General features: G+C 37.1%; 1 protein-coding gene across 2 annotated transcripts in view; it reads right to left on the bottom strand.

Annotated features, from left to right (window-relative positions):
* The window catches only part of LOC128736904 (insulin-like receptor), a 153,013-nt gene extending 152,256 nt beyond the window's left edge, over positions 1–757 (bottom strand). The window contains exon 1 of one of the 2 annotated variants that reach the window (XM_053831410.1): positions 648–757. The gene's annotated coding sequence lies outside the window, so the exon portion shown is untranslated. Of the gene's footprint in view, positions 1–220; positions 321–647 lie in introns of those variants that run through there. The other variant, XM_053831411.1, reaches the window with a different exon arrangement.
* Positions 758–24,749: the final 23,992 nt, after the last annotated feature.

Here is a 24,749-nt window from a genome sequence, read left to right as displayed (position 1 = left end):
TAATGTAGAACAAAGCTAATAAATTGGAAGCTAAATTCCGTTTTAGGAATTCAACGAAAATTATGTTCCATTCCATAAAAAAAACTTTAACGCGACCTCAAAGTTTTTGTCCCGCTTTTTCCCGCTGTGCTACTGCGATGTGCACGTGGATAAAAAAAGTTGGACTGCTTTCACACTTTCTTTGCCATTATCTGTGCTATAATAACAAGCATTTACTTACAATGATCTGTCAATTGCGATAATATGAAAGCAACTTATTTGTGACGAACTTTTCTAGTCCTGGATGACTGATGAAGTTACGCTTGTTTGCTTATTTGGATTGTCCGCAAGTTCAATTTCAAATCAATGGAATAATGTTTGGCAACCGTCGCCATTCTTTCATCGGTGTGTGCGAGCGATCATACTCTCGGGGCACACACTCCAGATTAAAGCCGTGCGCAGCCGCCGAGACCGCAACAGTGCAATGGTCTCTTGCATACACATACACTCTCGTGACACGCACACAACCACAAACACAGCAAAATACTCTTTCAGGACGACACCGTCGTATTCGTCGTCGTCGCTCGTCGTACGAAAGAATGTTGTTTTGATTTTACTTTTTCCCACTGCTCGCTGGTTGCGATTGTTGCTGTTGCTGTTGCTATTACCTTACTCTGCACGTCTCGTCTGTAGTACACACGGGGTAATGATGAATCAAAATACCCTCTTGTCACACAAACACAAACTCTCTCTCTCTAGAGCACGTCTGCCCGCGTTCGAAGGGACACCACACAGGACCGGATAGGATAGGAGCGCAAAGATACGCGTCGCGCGCGTTCGCTTGATGTAAACACACCAACACCAGAACTAACGTCCATCTATCCCGAGGACGGTAAACAGACTGCACGGCATACCAACCAACCAACCAAACCGAACCAACCGCAGTGCCGACGCCAGGCAAGATTCGAGTCGAGTCGAGCAAATTGAAAGAGACATAAAACTCGCGAATGGCAGGGCCGGCCGCTCGTAGTACTACTACTATGGAGCCGCCGCTGCTGAGGCTCTCGTCGGCGTTTCCCCGCTGCATGGTGCACCGTTGCCTCACAGTGACAGCCCATTCCATCGTTGCTTTCATCGGCAGTTCCATACAAAGCAGGCAGACAGCATCCAATCCACCTCAGCCTAATACTGTGCCACCTCCACACATCTACCGTCTTGAAATGCCACTCTCGCGTGCACCGTACTGTCCGTCAATCGCTCACTCGACCGAACGACTTGTTGTTTGCAGCCAAGCCAAGACTGCTGAATGAATAAGGCAGGCAGCCCCAAAATACGAGCGAGGTCGTGAGAGAATCCGGCCGATTCGTCGCGATAAACACAACACAGCACAGGACAGGCACAGAGGCCAGGCACTGCACTTCGATCGAAGGAGGACGACGATTGGAGGCAATTGGAGCAAGGCGAGACCGTCGAGCAGGATAGACTGCGAGTGTGTACGACGACGACGACGAGCATCGCAATGGGGAGCGTAAAAAAGTGCATAAAACAAATTCGGTACGGCACTCTCACTGAGTAGCAGCAGCAGCAGCTACAGACGAACGAACGAACGACGCACTGGCGGCGCAAAGTGCATAGCCGCCGCAACCACCCCCCGGGGGGACAGGATACCATGACCACCACCTCCCGTTTTTGCATGGTTTGCAACGGGATAGTGGATTTTACCGAATGCAAGTGGAAAATTTCGCTAGTGTTTGCTAGTGGCCCAGTCTGCTCGAGAGAAATTAAATGAATTTTTTTTAGGATTAGATGATCTGACAAGAAAGAAAAGGATTCGTAGACTTCCTAATTTGCTTGACCTAGTTGGATGTTGGAATCTGCTGTTCAGTAAACAAGCAAAAACCACGGTTTTTTCATTTTTGATAGTGTAGACAGCGATCGACAAGCCTAAAATTTCAATTCAAATGATTCGAAATGAATAAGAAAATTGTAAATTGGTGCGGTGTGATCCTTGTCTAACGGATTTCAAATTTCTCAAAATTTCTATAGTTACAACAGTTGATATATAGCTTAAATCCTACCTACATTTTTACGGCGCAACTGTTCTGATTCATCCCTGTTCAACTTAAATATCTCGCTAAGCAGCAACTTGTATTCAATGCTTTTTACGCTGCTTTCGACCACGACTCTGGTGATGGTCATTTAATGTAATAACATTAATAAAATCGGGGATGCAACAGTCATTTTCAGCAATATTTGTTACCAATATTACAAGCAGCTGTTTGTGTCATTTTTTGTTTTGATAATACACAATGATTGTCCTAAATTTTAGAACAGAAATCAGAATAGAAATTTTCGACTTCAGTAAGTAGTTCAGTTCGACTTCAGGTCAATTAAAATCCAATCTCAGTTTAATCAAAATCTGGTCTAAATAAGTTTAGATCCAATCGAAAGCATATCCAAATCCAGTTCAAATTATAGAAACTAACGAGCCAGTTGTCGTGTCATGCTTGAATCTTCACTGTGGGTGGCTGTAAGAATCAATATCGCAGCTCTAGTTCCCCTCCCACCAATTGTCCTGTACTCTATCTATCAGCGGGTTGCGAAACCTGTCAAACAAAAATCAGCAAGCCAAATTCTGTAAATCAGAATGTACACATGTTTCAAACAGAATTAAAAAAATTGATACAATTATCTCAACAAGCAAAACTAACAGAACCATTTGTAAAACAAAGCAAGAGGGTTTGCTTTTTTCAAGGGTCATTTAAAATTATAATTGTATAAATGCAATACTAGTCTCTTTCATTTCCGTTTCAATTCAAAAACTCTTTTTAGCTCGCAAATATCAAATGTTAAATATCTGCAAGTATAATACCGCATCTATATTACAAATTCAAACTAATCCTAATCCAACCAAATGTCTGAGACAAATCTAATTTAAATTTAATCCAACAGTTCAAAAAACTCATCGTAAATTTTTGTAAAATCCAATCAAATCCCAATTCTAACCAAATTCGAATTCAAATCTAATTCAAATCAGATCAAAATCTCACCCAAATTCAATATAAATTCAAATGCAAATCCAAAGCAAATCTCAGCAAAATCCAACCGAAATCCACTCCAATATAAGACAGATCGAAATCGAATCTAAATTCAATCGAATTCAAATAAATTCAATCTATGTTATAGCCTAATTTGGTGCTAATTCAATCCAAATTGATCAAAATCAAAACATATCGAAATTCAATCAAAAAATCAAAAATCAATAAAAATCCAATTAAAATCTAACTGAAATTTCGATCCATTTCACATTTAATCCAAATAAACTTCATCCAATCTAGACCAGGGGTGAAAAAAATTTGCTTCTAGCGATCAGATTCAGATTTATTAACATCACTACTTGTAAGCGACAAATACTTTGTCGCAATCGGTACAGATTATGATAAACTTCGTGACAGATCATGTTCATTGAATGATTGCGTTAAGAAATATAACAGATACAGATGATTGGTTGTGTGCAGCGTATGAATCTTCATACAAACAACATGAGTATCCTTATTTCTCGCAGCTAGGTCAGATGTATCAATGTGATCGACTGATGATACTGTTAGGAGAACAAAATCTTGTGATCAATGCTATGATTCTCTGTTTGGCATGTACTGTACGGATCGTGATCTGTGCGTGTGGCGATAACTCACAGATTTGATTAAAATCACTGATTTTCCATCCCTGATCCAAACCCTTTTCCACATCCAATTTGAATCTAATGCAAATGCAATCCAATCAAAATTCAATCCAAGACTGATGTAAATCTAATCGAAATCCAACCTAATTACCATCCAAATCCAATCTAAGCTCGATCCAAATCCAATCTAATGCAAATGTGTGTAACCAAATTCCAAACCAATGCCCAGCAAAATCCAATCAAAATCTAATCCAAGACCAATCCAAATCCAATTCCAACCAAATTCCAATCCACATCCAAGTAAAATCCAATCTAAATTTGAGCAAAATTCAATTAAAATTTAATTTAAATTCAATTACAAATTCAAAATTGAAGCCCAATCTATAAAAAACCAAAAAGAAAAAAAAACAGTATAAATCCAATGCACATTTATGCAAAATCCAATCCAAGTCCAATTGAAATCCAATTCAATTCTCATCCAAATACAAATTCAAGCTTGATTCACATCCAATCTAATTCAAATCCATCCAAATTCCAAACCAAATCCGATCCACTTCCAATCCAAATTCAAGTGAAATCCAATTCAAATCTCATTCAAAATCAATCCAAAACCCAAACATATACTATTGATACATTATATGAATATATGAATGAATATGAATTTAAGCTAAATCCAATTTAAACTCAATTTCAAATTTAAAACACAATCCAAATCTTAAAAACACAATCCGCAGCCAATACAAATCCAATGCAAACCCAGTTCAAGACCGGTCCAAATCCAATTTCAATTCAAAACCATTCCACATCCGAGTAAAGTATAATCCACATACGATCCAAATCTATACCTATAAAAATGGATTTCTGTCTGTCTGTCCGTATGTTCCTTATAGAATCGAAAACTACTGAACCAATCGGCGTGAAAATTTGCATGTAGGGGTTCTTTTGGCCGATGAAGGTTCACACGATGGTTAGAGACTCCTCCTCCCACTAAGAGGGGGGGTTCTCATGCAAATGAAACATAAATTTCTGCATAACTCGAGAACTAATCAGGCAAATGGAACAAAATTTGGCATGTGGGTGTTTTTGGAGATAAGAATTTTTCTATGGTGAATTGAGAACGCTCCCCTCTTTAGGAGGGAATTATAACCTCCCCCATTCAAAAGGGATTTTTTTTCTATGGTGAATTAGGACCCCTTCCCACTATAGGAGATGGGCTCCTATACAAATGAAATGCAAATTTCCTCATAAACAGAGAACTAGTCAAGCAAATGGAACCATTTATTTATTTATTTACTTTTTAATGGGACTCCCAACCAGTGGTTGGTTCGCCCCAATCAAATGGAACCAAATTTGGCATGTGGAGGATTTTGTAGGCAGGATTTTTTAAGATGGTTTCAGACCCTCACCCTGTGGTAGGGGAATAAAGACTCTCATACAAACAAAACAGAAATTTTTACGTAACTCAAAAACTAATCGAACTAGAGAAATATTAGACTCTTCCATAAAATATAACAGACAATAACAGACAATAACAAGACCACCAAAAACTATCTGGAGCCCTCTGCAGAAATCACCTCTGTCTAGATTTATTTGTTTCCCAAGGTCTACTGATCTCTATTACTTTCCTTCAGTTGGGTCCGAACGAGCGACAACGAGTAAGAAGAGGATCACCTCGAGGATCGAAATGGTACTTTCCACGAAAAGGTTTTCCGTGAAATGGACATTCCGCGTAAGGTTTTCGCGAAATGGTATTCGGCGAAATGTTATACAATCATGGCGAATATATCCACCTGCTATTCACTTTATTTTATCTGACTAAGTAACGGGGGGATTGTTTTCTACTTTACTGTGAGGAAAAATTGAAAATTTGTAAATTAAACTACCCATGCTTTCATAGTGACGTAACTGCCAAAATGATTTATCTAAGGTTGAGTTCCTCAGAAACTTGCTAAACTCGAGATTGTGACAGATTCACGATTTATGTACAACACATTTTAATTTCTGGCAATACGAAGTTTGTCGGGTCAGCTCGTTTCATTTCAATTTAATTTCAATTTAATTTCAAATCCAAAATTCAATTCAAATCTATGAAAATCCATCAAAACCCAATACAAATCCAATGCAAATTTGTACAATACCCAATCCAAGTCAATTGAAACCCAATCATAATTCAGATCACATCCAAGCTAATCCAAATGCAACCCAAATTCAATTTAAATTTAATTCAAATTCAAAATTCAATCCAAATCTATGAAAATCCTACAAAACCCACTAAATTCCAACCCAAATACCATAGTAATGCCATCTAGGCAATCTTAACCCTAATCCGGTACTAATACAATTCAAATTTTATCAATTCAAACCGAAATTTACAAAAACAAACAGATTTTTTTAATCAAGCAAAAAGAGTTAAGCGTTTTTACTTGAAGTTTAATCGCGAAAACCAAATCTATTCGAGCCTTTCATACATAATGTTATTATTTCCCATGTGAAAACCTACCAAAAAAGAGAAAAAATTGAAAGAACATTATTCGGTCATCTGACCTAAAACATTTGGTTGCTTGGGAATACTCTTCTGTTTCGATTTTTTTATTTTTTGAGTTCTTTAGGCTATACAGCAAACAGACAATTGATTTTATACAAAAAAATTTGCTTCTTGATTTTTTAAAGCCATTTTCAAAGGCGGGGCGGGGGATAAAATTTTAAAAATAGTTTGCAATGACCTCATTTCTGTGTAATCATGTTCATTCGTAGGCTAATCAAATTGTAGCAAATAAAATATCAAAAATTTGTCAAATACCTCAAATATGAGAGATTATTTATTAGATTAATAATTTAATATATGGCCTGAATCAGCAGCAAATGTATTTGTCGAACAAGTTTGAAGAAACGTAGAACAAGTAGAAGTGGTCGAAGCTGGCTTGTACTTGTGCTTTGGTTTGAGCTTGAGATTGGAATTGTACTTTGATTTGAACATGGATTTGAGTTTGGACTTCGACCTAGTATTGGATTAATGTATTAATTCCATGAAACGCTTGAACAGTTGGCAGAAATTATCGATTCGTAATGTGGCGAAGGCGGATATTTCCATTTGGTTTGTCCAAAAAAAAACGACGAAAGTTACCGGTTCCGGAGGATACCGAACCGGAATGACAAACAAAACACGGCTACCAACGGCCGTCACAGCAAGCTGTATAGAGAGTGGTTGACAAAATCGAGCTACGCCGTAATGGACGTCGAAACTTACATCAAGGTGCACACAAGATAGTTGCCACACTAGTTCTTTCCACTAGCCGTTCCTGAGGTGATCCTGAGAAAGAAAAAGATGAACAAATCCGCCAAAAAGTATCTTTCTACCGAAAGTCGGAAATTTTTTCGCTTAAATAGGGTATGTTGCTACATCGTCGTAATTGCCTATTCCCGTCCTATCCAACACAAATTATTAAAAATATCAGCATTTTTATGACACACAATGCAAAACTAGTTATTCCCTAATATTTTAGTTAGTTGTCTATCATACGCAATCAATCAAAGTGAGCTGAGATGTATTTAAATGCTTTTTATCATTAAAGAAGTCCTACCAGCCAAATTTCCTACGTTTTTTCGTGCGACGAAGAAGACAATGTCGACTAATCGTACTAATTTCCGTCATTCATAAATGAAAATAACTCACGCAAGGCATTGTCGTTATTCTACAGCCAGAAAAACTTGCCTGACCTGCAGAAATTTTGTAGAATAACATTTGTCATGCCGTCCTACACAAATACATGCGCGTTAGCTTCGTAAACATTGTTGTGATTTTTAGTTCGGACGATGAAAAATTTTGTTGGACGGATTTTAAAACGGTACGACGAATTTTAGCAATAAAGTCAGTTGCGTAATTTCAATAATATGCTTTAATAGTCGCTTTTCAGTGATTTCAAAGTTCACGGATCGGAAGGTAATTGTGTTTTAGTCAAAACAGTACAAGAACTTTTGGTGTATTCACTAAATCCATCTAGCAAATGATGAAAATTAGAATGGCTTTCCTTATTACGACGGGAATTATAAAAAGACCCTATGCCCATTTTGTGAGGTATGGAATAATTGTAGTCTATATAATTATCTGTCTTCAAAAAAAAATTCATCAATTTCTGAGATGGCCTTTTTTGGAAAATCGAGTTTTAGTTTTTAAAATGCTTTTTTCTGTAGAAATAGTTCTATAGAAACTGTAGTGTAGTAAATAATTTTTATTTTTTTTCAGCATTTTTTATGAAAATTCAGAAGATTTTTTAAAAGTCACTCATACATCATTTTTTGTAGGTCTTATAGTTTTTAAGTTATATTTTTTATGATAAAAAAGAGGAAAAAAATTAAGCCCCTTCCCAAGGACCAATTTTCGAAAAACTAAGTATGCAAACATGTTTATTTACATGAACTCTTTACACACACAAAGTTTCATTAAAATTTTGAGAGGGTCATGCCAACCTCTGGTTGAGTTGACATGAAATCCGTCCATAACTTAGAGGTATCATAGGAGTTTTAACACCTTATTTTTTGACTCCTTTTTCAATAGGGCAAAATACTTATCTTCAGCCCAATAAACAAATGCTTCCAATTTTTTAGCCTAATTAAGAGGAAGAACAGATGATCCATCACAATAAAAATATTTTTATAACGGTAGTTTTTTTTCGCAATTGATGTAGGGGACGGTAGAAGAAAGTAATGAAACAAAGAAGGTTTGATAGGATCCTACAGAAAGGGACCAGGCATGAAGGAGAAAATGCGGAAAATTAAGTAAAGGATGGTTATTGAAGCAACACTTAAGAAGTTGTGTACCACTCCTTTTCATCCAAACCGGGGGGTCTTGGTTGCACTTGGTTTGATTCTCAGGTCTTCCGGCTTGGATAAAAAGGAGCGGTACACAACCTTCTTAAGCGTTGCTTCAATAACCCTCCTTCACCTAATTTTCAGTTCTTTCTCCTTCACACCTGGTCCCATTCTGTCGGATCCTATCAACATCTTTGTTTCATTACTTTTTTCTACCATTTCCCACGTTAATTGTAAAAAATTACATTTATGAAAATGTTTTTATCGTCTAAATTTAAAAGCAAAGTTCATAAGCTAAGTATGAAAAACTTATTTTTAAAGAATTTCCAAGGAAAATGCTCTATAGCTCTGCACTCGATAGGAATAGAAATGTCATTTCGTTAGCAAAGTTGTTTACCTTTATATTTTCCATAACTTTGCCGAAGAAACCATGTGTCTATCTACGAACACAAAAAATGGACGTGCATCGATCCTTTAGCGAACGCAAAGCACACAAAACGTATGCTTGCCGTACTCTCATTTGGGTGGTTGGGGACAAGCGGAAACCCATACAAATTTATAGTACTCGACTTATGCTTTAATATGAAGCGCTGATTTCATAAACCCGGTTGCCCCATTTTACCCCATGGGCTCGTGAAGCTATGGAAATTTAAAGCTTAAATATGCAATAAGTCGCCAAATAAAGGTACAAGAGATTTGCGGACTTCTGCAAAAACGTGTATTCTGAAAGCTACGATAATTGCCTAGAACATTGTAGACTTGTAAAATGCAACTAACAAAAGCTAAGTATGAAAAACCAATTTTTAAAGAAGTTTTAAAGAATATGCCCTATAGTTCAGCACTCGATAAAGATAGAAATTGTATTTCTTCAGCAAAGTTGCTTGTTTTTACTATATTTACAACTTTCCCGTAGAAACTATGTCTATATTTCCCAACACAAAAAAGTTGCGGTGCATAAAAAAATTTTCTATGGCTCCTTGCCAATTAATAGACCACCAACAATTGCTCTTCCCAAAAGTTGAACAAGAACAATAAATTAAATTTTTATAATTTATTGATTCACAAACAAACTTTTGACAACTCCACGATAAATCTGTTTCAAATTGATTGATATACAAAATCATCAGAGTCTATTAATATCTCAAAAGACCTCTCTCTCTTTTTTGGCGAGGAATTTCTCTACGTACCTATAAATAGGTTTCAGTTCCTGGAGCTTAACTCACTTTATCTCCGAAATCGGAACCAATAATTTGACACTGATCTGCTTTGGAATTCCTTCCACTTATCCTTCCACAGCGATCGGTCGGTCGGTTGGTCGGTCAGTCAGTCGTCTGACCTTTTGGACCTCGGTAAATCATAGCCAATCTGCGCCGTAAAAAAGCTCACCGCACGACCACCGTGAGCAAGTGAAATGGCTAACGGCGGCTAGACGGGCAAATTGAACTGACGAAAAATTAATACGAGAGTTGAAGGAAAGCGACGTAAATCCACTCCGCTTATCCTTCCGATATACACCCGGAATCAGTGAAATGTATCATATAAATTATGAGGCACAAGGGAGAGGGGTTTCGTTCTTTTGTGTTTGGTACAGCGGTAAGACAGTTGAAATCATTATGAATCATCAATCAAAACGGCGGTTCACACAATGGCTTAGAATGAATCAATCATATTTTTCCTACTCCGGGTCGTGGAGAGTAGGAACATGAAAAAGTTGTGCTGTTTTTTTGGCGTTCTTTTTTCTTGGCGCTGAGTAATTCGAGTGCTCTCCTTTTAGTTCAACGAATAGGCTTTTCAAATAATTGATTAGGAATTACAAATGAAGTTTTTTGGTCTCTTTTTCAAAAAGATTCAAAGCAAATAAAGTCAGCAAACAAATTAAGTTCCTTCTTCCGATTATTCAGTAGATCTGATACCGTCCCATAAGTTGAAATTCATAACCTCACGCAAATATTTCCCAACCCGTTCGTAGAAGAAAAAGAAACATCCACAATCAAGATCACTGTTTCAATTTGCCATTCCATTTGTCTGCAAAAAGGACTACGACAGCATTCAATTACGCCGTTCGAATAGTGCGGCGGCCACACGAAAAACGCCCGGCCCGGCTCAGTCAGTCTCGGAATAAAATGCCAATGTTCCAGAATACCGCAGAAACTCATTCAGAAAATTTTCCACCCATGAACATAATGTTGTTATCATTCTTTCGCATCGCCTAAGGACGCCTTTTTCCGCTGCAGCATCCGGAAACGAGAACGCCACACAGCACCGATAATAATGTGCCACGACATATCGATTTTTCCTCCGGGCCGCGAGCGTCCTCCGCCACCATCATGCTGCTGCCACCCACTTTCCGCATGTAGGCATCCTTCCGACGGGTATGCAACGAACGAACGAAATGTCGTTCCCCCGTTCCCTGCCTCGTTCCGAACCGCATCGGACTTGTGCACGCGAACCAGCTCCTCCTCCTCCTTACGTCGTCGACGTCGACGACGTCCTCGCATCCGTCGTCTTCGCGGCGGAAAACTAATTTCAGGACACCGTGAGACAGACACTCCCTACTACACTGCACTACTACCACTTTGCCAATACTATAACTACTACCACTACTATCGTCATCTTACTCACCACTACCACATCCGGCAGTAGTGCACTCGACGGAAAAAGTTGTAACATCCTTTTCAGCACAGCACCGATGCCACCCTCCCTTCCCTTTTCTCGTTGCTGTTGTTGTTGGCTGGTGGGCTGGTGGGTTGGTGGGTTGGAGTGAGGCGTGAGTGTATCCTAGATTCAGACCCTGACAACGACGGTGACGGACGGCGACGACGACGGTGCCGTGGTTCAGACGACAGGAGGACTCTTCCGGGTCGGGCTTTGGGCGATCGATTCTGGATTGTTGTTGGCCGAGAGCCAGCGCGTTCGAACGAACGGGTCGCCAATTTACGTCTCAGCGCCGCAGAACGGAAACAGCAGCGGGAAGCCTCCTCGGAGGATGCAGGTAGAAGAAGATGCGAGTAGCGAGTGAGGACTAGGGTTAAAGAACATCACCAAGAGCGCGTGAGAGGAGCGAGCAGCGGTTGTGGCAGGGAGGCTGTGCTACGTGCAGAGTAGTAGTGAGTGAGTAGAGCGTAGTACTACGAGTGGATGGAGGCTACGGTACGGCACTCAGGCGGCCAAAATTAGGACGACGGTGGCTTCCGGATCGTGGTGTGCTCGAGATCGAGCTGTATGGGTGCGCTGAAACGCTCCTTTCCACGTGTGTGCGTGTGTTCTTTTCTAGCATCCGCGATGGTGCGATGGTGTGCTGATAAGGCGGTGCCGCATGCAGTCAATGGTTTGTTTTGAATTCTCGAGAAAATTCCGGCAGCCAGCGACCAGCATTAATGTCAAATGATTCCAAACCAGGAAGCTTCATTTGGGGTTGGATTTTTTCACACGTCTTTACAGCGCAATTTTCGAACTGACACAACTTTTTTTATGCCTTTTTTATTCTGCCGCATCCGATTTAATGAGATTCTTAACGCCTTTTTTGCATGGAAAAGCTGTGCTTAGTTTTAACATAATTTTGTGAATTTTTTTTCGAGCGAATTACTCAATAAAAACAGAATGTCTGCTTTTTATGGTGCGAAGCAATGCGACTTTGTCGTAAAAACTAATTTTAATCATAAATCATTATTAAGCGTTGATTATCTATTGAGCGTGTCAATAAGTAAATCGCATGAATATTTTTTTCTTTCACTTTTATTTGAAATTGGAATTGAATTAGACTTCGGATGGGATTTGAAATTAAACACGAAACTGAACTTAAAACTGAAATTAAAATTGAACATAAATTGGGTTTAAATTGGACTAGACATTAGATCTGGAATAAGATTTGAAATCTGACTTTGTATTGGAATGCAAATTGTATTTGAAGTTTTACTTCAAACCGGATATGAATACGAAATTAGACATGAAAAGTTACTTGAAATTAGGATATTTTTTGGTCTTATTTTCGTTTTACCTCTTTTCTGTTTCGTTTTTTCTCTTTTCCAGTTCGGTTTGCCCATTTTTTGTTCCGTTTTTCTCTTTTTCTATACCGTTTTTTTAATTTTCGTTTTCGCTTTTCTTCCGTTTTTCCTCTTTTTCACCCGTTTTCCTTTTTTTCCATCCTGTGTTTCCTGTTTCATTTTTCCATCGGTTTTCATTCGTTTTTTGTTACGATCTTTCTCATTTTCTGTTCTTAATCTTCTCTTTTTTCCTTGTTTTCGTTTGAAGTTTTCCTCTTTTTCTAACTCTTTTGTTTCCTTTCCCTCTTGTTATTGTCTGTACCGTGTTTGCTCTTTTTGCTGCCGTTTTCCTGTCTTTTTTGTCACGTTTGTTTTGTTTTCTCTCCCTTTTTTTATATTTCCCCTCCGGTTTTACTTTTCTACCTCCCGTTATACATCTTTTTCTTTTTCATTTTACCTTTTTGTTTAGTCTATTTTTCCTGTTTATCTTTCCTTTTTTTCTGTTCCATTTTTCGATTTTTTGTCTGTTGTTTCCTGTTTCTCCGTAACCTTTTTTCTTCTTTTCCTGTCCCGTTTTTTGCCTTTTTCCAGAGCCCTGATTGTTCTTTTCCGCTTTCTACTTTTTTCTTCTATTTTTCCTTTTTTGTCATTTTCTGACCCATTTCGATTCCGATTTTCTCCTTTTTACGCTTTTCTGTTTTCGTTTTGTTTTTCTGAGGTACGGCTCTTATTAGGCATGCGTTGCCTTCGCCTTCGCAATCGCTTTTTGTCTTCAGTTTCCTTAATTTTTATTTTTCTGCCCCGATTTTCCTTTTTTTCTCGTTTCTCCATTTTTCTACTGCCTCATGTTCTGCATTTTTTCCCTTTTCTGTACAATTTATACTATTTTGCTTCGTTTTCTTTATGGTTTTCCCAGCTTTTCTCTCGCTCTCTCCCTTTTACACACATACACGCGCATTTATCTCTTTTTGTCACGGGTTCCCTTCGTACACTTTTCCGTTTTTTCTTCTTCTGTCCCGTTTTTCGTTTTTTTTTTGTTTTTTCTTTCTAGAGAGGAGATGGACTACCCTAAAGTTTCTTTTCATCTCTTCAAACTTTTTATCGCCTTTTCTTCTCGTTTTTGCTTCTTTTCTACCAGGTTGTTATCCGTTGTTATCTTTTTCTTGTCTTGTTTTCAACCTTTTCTTTCTCATTTTTTCACCATTTCTGTTACGATTTTTTCCTCTTTCTTATTTTTTCTTTTCTGTTCCGTTTACCGTCCTTTTCTTTCGTTTTCCGTTATTTTCAGGCCCGTTTTTCCTCTTTTCTCGTTCCTCATTTATTTTCTGTCCCGTTGTTTTTATCTGTTCCTTTCTTCCTCTTATCGCATCCTCCTTTTCTGTCACATTCTGTTTTTCCTTTCATCCGATTTGTCTTCCGTTGTCTTTTTTCTCCATTTTTCTCGTTTACTGTCCAATTTTCTTGCTTCTATTGTTAATCCCGTTTTTCTCGCTATTAGTTTCGTTTTTTCTCATTTTCTGTCCAGTTTGTCCTTATTTTCTTTTTCATTTTCTTCGTTTTCTCTATTTATACACTGAAGTCGCTTTTTACGCGACTATTTTTATGCGAATTTCGAAATTTATGCGGTTTTTTTACGCGAATTTCGGAATTTACGCGGTTTTTTTTACGCGAATTTCGGAATTTAAGCGTTTTTTTACGCGAATTTCGGAATTTACGCGGATGTGCTCAAAACGTCTATTTTTTCGTGTAGTGTTGAAATCCACAAAGTTTTTTTTACGTGAAATTTTGTTTTTTTTTACGCGAATTTTGGAATTTACGCGGTTTTTTTACGCGAATTTCAGAATTTACTCGGTTTTTTTACGCGAATTTCGGAATTTACGTGGTTTTTTTTACGCGATTTTCGAAATTTATGCGGTTTTTTGCGCAAGTTTCGGAATTTATGCGTTTTTTACGCGAATTTCGGAATTTACGCGGTTTTTAACACGATTTTCGGAATTTACGCGGTTTTTTAAGCGACTTTCGGAATTTACGCGGTTTTTTACGCGATTTTCGGAATTTACGCGGCTTGTTTACGCGTATTTCGGAATTTACGCGGTTTTTTACGCGAATTTCGGAATTTACGCGGTTTTTACGCGAATTTCGGAATTTACGCGGTTTTGATTTACGCGGGACGTATCCTTCGCGTAAAAAGCGACTTGAGTGTATTTCTATTTTCTTGTTTATTCTTTTTTTTCTTTCGCTTTCCCTCTTTTTCTATCCAGTCTACTTTTTTGAAATGATATCAATTCCTATTTTTTTTCGTTTTCTTTTTTTTTTCAACTTTTTCTTCTCTTTTTACGTCCCGTGTTTTCCCCTTCGATTCTGTTTCGACTAATACTAGGTGGGACTAGGTGACTAGGTGGTACTTAAAATCTTTAAATTGAACTGGAAATTGGACTTAATTTTGGAGTAATCTCACAGATTTCACTTTTTGTCTGTTCCCCTTTTACCATTTTCCAGTCCCGTTTTTGCACTTTGCCTCCGTATTTTCTTCTTTTCTTGGTTTTCTCTGTTTTTGTTCTTACCTCTTATCCTCTCTTTCTTTCGTTTGTTCTTTTTTATGTCTCGGGTTTCCGTTTTTCGTCGTTTCTTGTTCCTTTCTTTATTAGTTCCAGTTCCAGTCCTGGGTTTCTTTTTATTTTTCGTCTTGTTTTTCACTTATTTTCTTTCCCGTTTTTCGCCTTTTCTCTTTACTTTTCATTTTTTTCATTACCAGTTTTCGTCTTTTCTCAACTTTTTTTATCTCCTTTTCTTCTAATTTTTCATTTTTGTCTGTTCCGTCAAAAACGTATTGGGTCATTAAATGGCAGGTGGGACTCAAGCCCACACTCTCTTGATTGACACCCAAGTGTGTTTGCAATCAAATTACCGTCACACCCTTATTGGATAGTCTCACATCTTATTTTGTCCCTGCAATTTTATTTGCATTGAAATTGAAAACGTGGCAGATGAAAAAATTGTCGAAATAACGATAAAAAATGATAAAAAGGTGACAATAAAACAAAAAAAGACTACGAAAATAAGCTAAAACAACAGTAACAAAAAAGATTACAGACTAACTACTAAAATAGCAAAAATGCTGAAAAACGATGAAAACATGCCAAAAGCAGGCGTCCAACCGGTGAACACTCGATGAAAAGATGACAAAAAGACCATGAAGAGATAACGAAAAAATAAAGAAAACAGAAAAATGACAGAAAGCCGTCGATAGGAGAACAATATGATGACCAAGGAACAACAAAAAAAAAACAGCAAATAGACGACAGAAAGTCTGACGACGACAAAAAATAATGACGACCGAAATGCTATGGAATGATGACACAAAAAAGTTATGAGAACATGGCGGAAATACGATGAAAAGTTGACAAAAAGACGATGAAAAAATACAGCTGCATAAAAACTACAAAAAGTCGTTTAAAAAGTGTCACAAAAGCTACTAAACATGCTAAAACGACGACAAAAACAGTTCAAATATACGACAACACAGAGGCAGTAAAAAGGTCGTAAAAAGACAACTGACAACAGACCATTCGATGACAAAATCGAAAAAAAGTGACGGAATGACAATAAAAAATGAAAAAACGACAACAGAAAACGATGAAAAGATGACAAAAAAACAAATAAAAGATGAAAAAACGTCACAGCAACAACAAAAAAGATGAAAGAAGAGGAAATTATGACAATACAACAAAAATACGTCATAGAAATGACAATAAGACGATGAATATAAAGAAAAGACAAGGAGTTGCCAAAAAAATCCGACCAATGAACGACCAAACGACAACAAACAGATGATAAAAAGACGACGAAAGAACAACAAAAAGGCATCAAAAACATGATGAAAGGGGAATGACAAATAGATTTTTTCAATTAAATTCCACTATTAATATTTATTCACGACACATACGTATTTCGCCTACGACTTGCAGGCTTCAACAGTGTCTGTTTTCGAACTTTTCGTCATAAAAGACAATAATATATGACAAAAAATCGCTGAAAAGAGATAAAGAAACGACATAAAGATGGCAAAAATACGATGAAAAAACATGGCGACAACAAAAAATGACAAGTTCGACAAAGAGTCGACAGAAACAAGACGAATATGAGAAAAAGACATCAAAAAGATGACGGCAAAATGTGACAAAAAAGCATGACATGTGTCAAAACGACGAACAGATGACGGATATAACATGAAAATATGATGTAGACGACGAAAAGACGCCAAAACAGTGACAAAAAAGAGGACAGAAATGGTAAGAAACCGTCACAGTTTTGATTTAGAGATGGCGAAAAGACAGGGAAAAGATAACGGAAAGGTGACGAAAAAGTGATGACAAATAGGCAAAAGCCAATGAAAATAGAGGCTGAGGGACGAAAAGACGCCTAAAAATGCCAGCGAAGTGACAAAAATGTCAAAAGGCATAGTAAAAACGACATAGACTGAAAACTGATGCAGAAAATGCGATGAAGATACGGTCAGCACTCATCAGTTTTGGCATTGCTAGTCATTGTCGCTGAGACAAAAAAAAACGCCAACACAAGATAATAAAAAATAACAACAAATCGCTGTAAAGAAACAAAAAGACTATACGAGTGAAGTTAGGAAGGTTTTCCGTTTTATTCTACTAAAAATTATACTACACAAAGTTCACCTTAAGGATAATTATAAAATTTCACTATACTATAATTACACTATAACTATAACATAGCCAAACCAGACATCTACTCACGTATACAATCCGCAGATACGTATTTCGACTGTTACATACAGCCTTCTTCAGTGCTTTCCACTTTCCAGCACTGAAGACAACAACCACAACAATGTTTACGAAGCTAACGCGCATGTATTTGTGTAGGACGGCATGACAAATGTTTTTCTGCAAAATTTCTGCAGGTCAGGCAAGTTTTCCTGGCTGTAGAACAACGACAATGCCTTGCGTGAGTTATTTTCATTTATGAATGACCGAAATTAAAACGATTAGGCGACATTTTCTTCTTCGTCGCACGAAAAAACGTAGGGAATTTGGCTGGTAGGGCTTCTTTAATGATAAAAAGCCTTTAAATAGATCTCAGCTCATTTTGATTGATCGTGTATGATAGACAACAAACTAAAATATTAGGGAATGACTAGTTTTGCATTGTGTGACAAAAAATTGCTGATATTTTTTAATAATTTGTGTTGGATAGGACGGGAATAGGCGATTACGACGAAGTAGCAACATACCCTATGCTAGAAAGGCATATGTAAAAAGCACGAAAAATGTCCCGAAAAAAAATGAATGACGGAAAAGCATAGAAAAAGCGAATGATAAAAGATCAATAACGAAAGTCGAGAGCAAGCGTCCTTAATTAATTATAAGACAAATCTCAAATCGACATGAAATTATCTAATTTAAAAAAAATGCTAATGTCCTTTAAATAACAATATCTATAAAACAAAAGCCCCCTTCAGTGCCACAATAGTCCGTCACCCTATTGAATGAAAGATTCGGTACCATTTAGGATTCAGCATCGTTAGAGCTCAACAAACCGGACTACGCCTCCTCCTACCTAAGAGTGTTACCTAAGAACCCAAACAGTAAACAGTAGGAAAGATTGGAGCAACTCTAACCTACCTGTAAGTTTGGTATATATACCGTAGTATTTTGAAAATAAAGACAGTATCAAGTATCGTATATCCTTTTTAAGGGCAATCCATTATAGATATAACCGTTCAAGAGTTAACTGAAGCATTCCGACCAAAATTCAACCCATCATAGAACCGTAAATTGGACCACATTAGATCAAAGAACTGGTTGCAGTAGTTCAATGTGTTCAACAAGGAAAAAAACCGCAGCTTGGAAGCTAAAAATGGAACAGGAGACCGTCCAGAAGAAATTAGTGCTGCTGGTCGATGAACACCAACAACAACTGCGTGCTCACTTGAAATATTCCACTGTAGGAAAGCTGTTGAACAGAGATTACGAAGCATACTGCACGAAATTGGCCGATTCGTACTTCGAACGTATGAAAATTGACAACCCGATCCACAAATCTGAACTGTTGGAGATAGTTATGCCGAAACATATCGATGATAGATTCTCTGGTGAACCACTATTGAATCTGCAACTGGAGGAGAAGTAACTGACCCATCCTTAGTATACATTCGGAAAACCAGTATATCAAAGTGTTAGTGATGGGTAATCGCCTATCCCGTAGCAGAACAATCTATCTTTAGGTCGTCAATATTAAATTAGGCGACCTCTCATCAGTAAAACATTAGGATTGCATAATTTTAACCAACCATTTTAACCAAGTCTTTGGTTTTTCTTTTAAATAAAGCTTATCCTTCCAAAAGAAGATCCAACGAGAATTGTTTTTACTATTTTCAAACAAAACATCCAATTGTTAATTTCATCCGTCACAGCTATGAAAGGATAGATTGAGGCTGACTTATCCCAGGGATTCGAAATCCTTCGGTAAGACAGCATCGGATCGCCCGATGAATCAGCCAATAAAGAATCCTATGATAATTTATCACTGAACTGTCTAGTAGACTATTTTTAAGAAGTTGACAACCACTACAGAATCCCGTATTAACAATTGTTAAATAAGATACTAAATGGCGACCGTGACACGACCCGAACGACCAAAATTCGGCTGGAAGTACAACTTAAAAACTTTAAAATATTCCAAAGAGGATGTGATCAATAAATGTGAAACAGATACTGGCCAAATAAAATATATATTCAATACAGTAATACCTTGATATTAAGTAACTTTATTTTTATTTTCGTTACGATATATCAAAGCAAAAACGAAATGTATTCCTATTCGCCCGAAATTGATTACAAATGAAAGGGAAGCCTTTCAAACCATTAACTTTCAAATTTCACGATGCTTGGTCTTATACTTTGAAAGATTCATTAAGAAATGCGAAGAAGCGAAGAATGTGTAAAAATTTTGTTAATAAAAATTTGAAAAATTAAATAAAGAAATTGTATCATAGCTTACAACAGTACAATACGAGATCACACCACAATGAAAGTTAATGCAATTGTTTTTATTTATTTTTAAAAATTACGTTACGTTATATCAAAGTTGCTTTGAATCGAGTTTGCTTTATATCAAGGTATTATACAATTCTTACCGATCGGATTTGGAAACTGAGGAAGAAAACTCGGATTCGAACTTCGGATTACTATCCGGGTTCGTCTAAGCAGTAGAACGGATTAACAATTCCAGGGGTGGCGATTACATACAGATTCAATCCGAGGTGCAAAAGATTTATGAATTCGTACAATAACAACAACAAGACCTCAATTGAACTTTAAATTGTACTGAAAATTGGGCCTGAAATTTTACTTCAAATTAGTTTGGGTATTGAACTTCCACGTTAGAATTAAATTAACCATAAAATTGGACTTCAAAAACGACTCATATTGAGCTTAAAATTAGATCTAAAATGGACTTGAGATCGAAGGTGAAATTGGAATTAAATTAGAGTCGGAGTTGAACTTAAATTGGATCTCAATGGGACTTGAAATCGGTAGTTAAATTGGAATTTATTTAGACTAGATAGTGGCCACGAACATTAAAATTGGAGCTCAATTCGATTTCAAATTACACTTGAAAATATAAATGTAATTGGCCATAAGCTCGGACAATAAATTGGAATTGAAGTTAGGCCTCAATTGAACTTCAAACTGTACTAATAATTGGGCTTGAAATTCCACTTCAAATTAGTATGGATATTGAACTTCAAAGTTAGAATTAAATTAAACACCAAATTGGACTAAAATGGGACATCATATTGGGCTTAAAACTTAAATTGAACTTGAGATCGGGGGTGAAATTGGGATTTAATTAGACTTGGAATTTACTGTAAATTGGACCTTAATGGGACTTGAAATCTGTGGTCAAATTGAAATTTAATTAGACTAGAAATTGACTTTAAAATGGAACAATGAAATTAGACATCAATTGGATTTCAAATTTCTAGGTGAAACTAGAAACGAAACTTGAGGTCAATTTGCCTCAAAAGCGGATGGAACTACATTAGACTCGAAATTGGACCTTAGAGGGATTTTTAAAATTCGACTTCAAATTGGCCTTAAAATCGGACAATAAATTACAACAATCAAAATCAAAACCCAATTCAAATACCACCCAAATCCAATCAAAAACAGCAAAATCCAAAATAATTTCATGAAAAATCCTAATTCAATCCCAGTCTAATCCTAATCCAAAACCAATTCAAAACAAATCTAATCCAAATTCAACACAAATCTAATCCAAATTCAACTCAAATCCAATCCAAATCGGACTCAAGTCTAGCCCAAATCCCGATTGAATTTGGATTGAATCGAATTAAACTGGATTAGATGAAGAATATTTTTGAATTGAGATTGAAATGGATTGGTTTTCCATTGAAACTGGATAGGATCTGGAATGGATTTCGATTGGTGTAAGATTGAATTAGGATTGGATTTGGATGTGGATTGGATATAGCTTAGATCTATATTGAATTTATATGTGATACATGTTAGATTTGGATCATATTTGAAATAAATTTAGATTGAATTACCATTGGATTTGGTTGTGAATTGGATTGAATTTGGACTAGAATTGGATTTAAATTAATTTTCTAAATCCAAATCAAATGAAGCCTAGTTCCGGTTAAAATCCACATCATCCGAATTTAACCCATTGCATTGGATTTAGATTGAATTTAGATTGGATTTCAATTCTCTCTCTCTACTCGTTATCACTCATCTGTCTCGTTATCCCTCACTCCTCTGCCTTGTTCTCCCGCGCTTCTCTATCTCACTCTCTATCCCGCTGTCTATATCTCTCTCCTTTATTGTTTTCTCGTTCTCTCGCTCATTCTTTCTCCTATTTGTCACCCTTAACATAAACTCATAAAAAAATGAAGTGAGATATTTCTAACTTTCATCAAAAAGTTTTTTTATTCAAAAGTTTAAAACGTGTTTTCTAGAAAAATAAATTTTCAATTTTAATTTGGATTTAACAAAATTCTTACTCGGACGCTTGTCATTAAAAAAAAAACTTTCAAAATCCCTTTCATTTGTTGAACAGTTGGTTTCGAATCTGATTAAAAATGTCTCCCAATTGTAATTGACTTGGTTGGATCTGTGGATCCTCCAGCATAGGTAAAGAGGCACGATCTACGAATCTAGTAAGCTTCAATGACCTCATGCCTTACCTAATTTTGCGTTCTTTCCTGTTTCTTCTACCGTTCGCTCTAATGGAAAATTCCTTCGTTATAATTAATAGGGTATAGTCGTTATCGTCGGGTCACTGTTATGGTCGGGCCATCTCGATTTTACAGTTTTAGTAACTCATGATATCTATGATACAACCATTGTAAAACTTCTTACTGTGCCAGGTATCTTTTCACAATATTGTTTCAATCGTGTATTCAAAACACCCGTACTGAATTCAGTGACTAAATCTTTCAAAAAAAGTTTTCCAGGCGCAATGAACTTTGCTTCATGAAATGATTCATGAAATGCAATTATCGAGATAAATTTTGAAAATATATTAAGTGTATTGTGCTGCACACGAAGAGTATAGAAAAATCCCCTCCAGAAAGGTGTTTGGGAAGGCTAAGGGGAAATACTAGAAAAGCGCTATTTGTAAAGGTCGGGCCACTTGAGTAGTCATGGTTGGGCCACCATAATTTTAAACGCAGATGCGCAATAATCGCTAGAGAATGTCAGTCACGTAAAATGTGATGAAATAAACAAAATTAATACGATAAAAACCTAGATTTTTGGTTTTTTTTATTGTAGTTGTAGGGGAACTGGGAGGAAAATGAACACCCTTAGCAATGTCGCCATTTGCTTCCCCAGGAACCAACCAAATTCTGAACGCACTACATGCATTGAAAGCTGGATTCATATTCCACGTAGCAAAATATAAAGATGTTTGAAAAAGGACGATTTGTCATGAAAAATTCCTTATTTTCGAAAGTGTCACATTCGAGCCTGATTTTTTTCGTGTGGGTAAAATGAACATGTCATAGAAAGCTAAAGTTAACCTGCAGTTTGGATAAATTAAACATTATTTTACCTTATCATTGTTCTACATAAGCTGTAGATATTCAACAAGGCTACTAAAATTAAAATTGGACTCCACAAAGTTAACATAATGTATCTTCGCCACGTTCATATAATGCTTGACTTTCAACTCGCTTCATCGGTCATTTTCCGTCATTTTTCGAGAGACTCGATCATTTTTATTGATTGAATTGTAATTAGGTCCTGGTTGCTGATATATGGAAAATAAAACATCATTATACACATTGTTCATTTTGCCCCCATAGTGAAGTGTTCATTTTGCCCCCAAAACACGAGTTGTTTTCTAGTGTTTATTAAAAACAAACATTTGATAAAAATATTTGGAATTTTCGACAGATCCGCAAGATAGTGATAAGCAAACAACACTAAATTATACCAATAGTTGAAATTTAATTTGTTTCGCCAAAAAAGCTTATATACTATTAGTGGAAATTACCATCGGCGTCAGATTTCAACAAATATTTTTTACTTTTTCAATTTTTTCACATTAGAAAGCTTATGATCACCACATATTGTTTCAAACAGCTTGAAATACTTCTAGGAGATGATTCCTATTGATCTGGTACAGATTTCAATCGGTTTACTGGGAATTTGGCTACCTGTTCATTTTACCTCCCCTGTTCATTTTACCCACAGTTCCCCTACACTTCGGAAAAGGCGATTGTAGCAATATTGATTTTACAAGATCGCCAAAATTTCGCAAAATTGCAATTAAAAATAGGGTATTTGTACCTATACGAGCCGTTGTTCACGGAATTCCTTCTTTTCATGTCTCTATATAGAATTTCAATACGTATGTCTGAGATTTTCTGCGGTGGCCCAACCTGTACAACATGGTCCGACTTTGACAACATTTTTTGTCTTCACGTAAATGCCTATAATTTTTTTATTTTTCAAGCAATCAGCTCAAAACTTTCCGGAAATATACCTTATTCGTTGACCTCTGCAATGATGTATTTAGATTTCCAAAATTCTTTTTGAAACGAAAGTTGCCCAACCACGACGACACTTCCCTACATTCAAAATCGTAAGTTTCTGGATTCTCTGGATTTTACAATTTTTATAAGCTGGACCGACTCCCGGCTGAACTCTATAAAAATGTCCACGAACCGCTAGCAACGGCACTTTACTGGCTGATTTCATGGATTTGGGAAGAATTTTTATTCTCCGATGAATCCTCCAAAAATGTCGAGAGTACAACGTGCACACGCAACATATTTTCGTGGATTTTAGAGCAGCATACGATACCGCTGAACGCGAACAGCTATGGCAGATAATGCACGAGTACGCCCAAGCAACTATGTGAGTTTTATTGTATTCTTATGGCGGTTTTCATGACGAATTTTGGTCTTAAATACCATCATAATAAAACCCAAATTGTTACTTGGGCGGTTTTCCGGACAAACTGACGCGGCTGATCAAAGCTACTCTGGAACGAGTGATGTGCTACGTACGGGTTTGGGGATACTCTCAAGCGCTTTTGAATCGAGTAGAGGGCTACGGCAAGGGGATGGATTGTCCTGTATGTTATTCAATATCGCTATTGAAGGTGTGATCCGGCGAGCGGGCATCGAAACGAGAGGAACGATCTTCAGCAAGAGTAGTCAACTTCTAGCCTTTGCAGACGACCTCGACATCATTACTAGAAACCGTGGGACGGCGGAGGCAATCTACGTCAGACTAAAAACGGAGGCTAGGAGGATAGAGCAACAAATTAATGCGTTGAAAACCAAATATATGGTAGGAAGAGGCTCCCGAGAAAGTAACGTTTGCCTCACACGGACAGTGACTATTGATGGTGATGAACTGGAAGTGGTTGATGAGTTCGTATGTTTGGGATCTCTGGTCACCGCCGACAATAACACGAGTAAGGATATCCAACGACGCATTCAAGCTGGAAATCGAGCCTACTTTTCCCTCCGCAAGACGTTTCGATCTAGGACCATACGCCGTCGCACAAAGCTGACGATGTACAAAACGCTAATAAGACCGATAGTCTTCTACGGACTTGAGACAGTAGCTTTGCTTGTGAAAGACATACGTGCACTTGCCGTTTTTGAACAAAAGGTGTTGCGGACTATTTTTGGTGGAGTACAAACGGAAAACGGAGAGTGGCGGAGACGTATGAATCACGAGCTACAGGCTCTCATCGTTCTCATCGTACACCTGGCGAAA

The sequence above is a fragment of the Sabethes cyaneus genome, chromosome 2 (assembly GCF_943734655.1).
Source record: "Sabethes cyaneus chromosome 2, idSabCyanKW18_F2, whole genome shotgun sequence".
Lineage (NCBI taxonomy): Eukaryota > Metazoa > Arthropoda > Insecta > Diptera > Culicidae > Sabethes > Sabethes cyaneus.
This window is presented reverse-complemented; position numbering and strand designations above follow the sequence as displayed.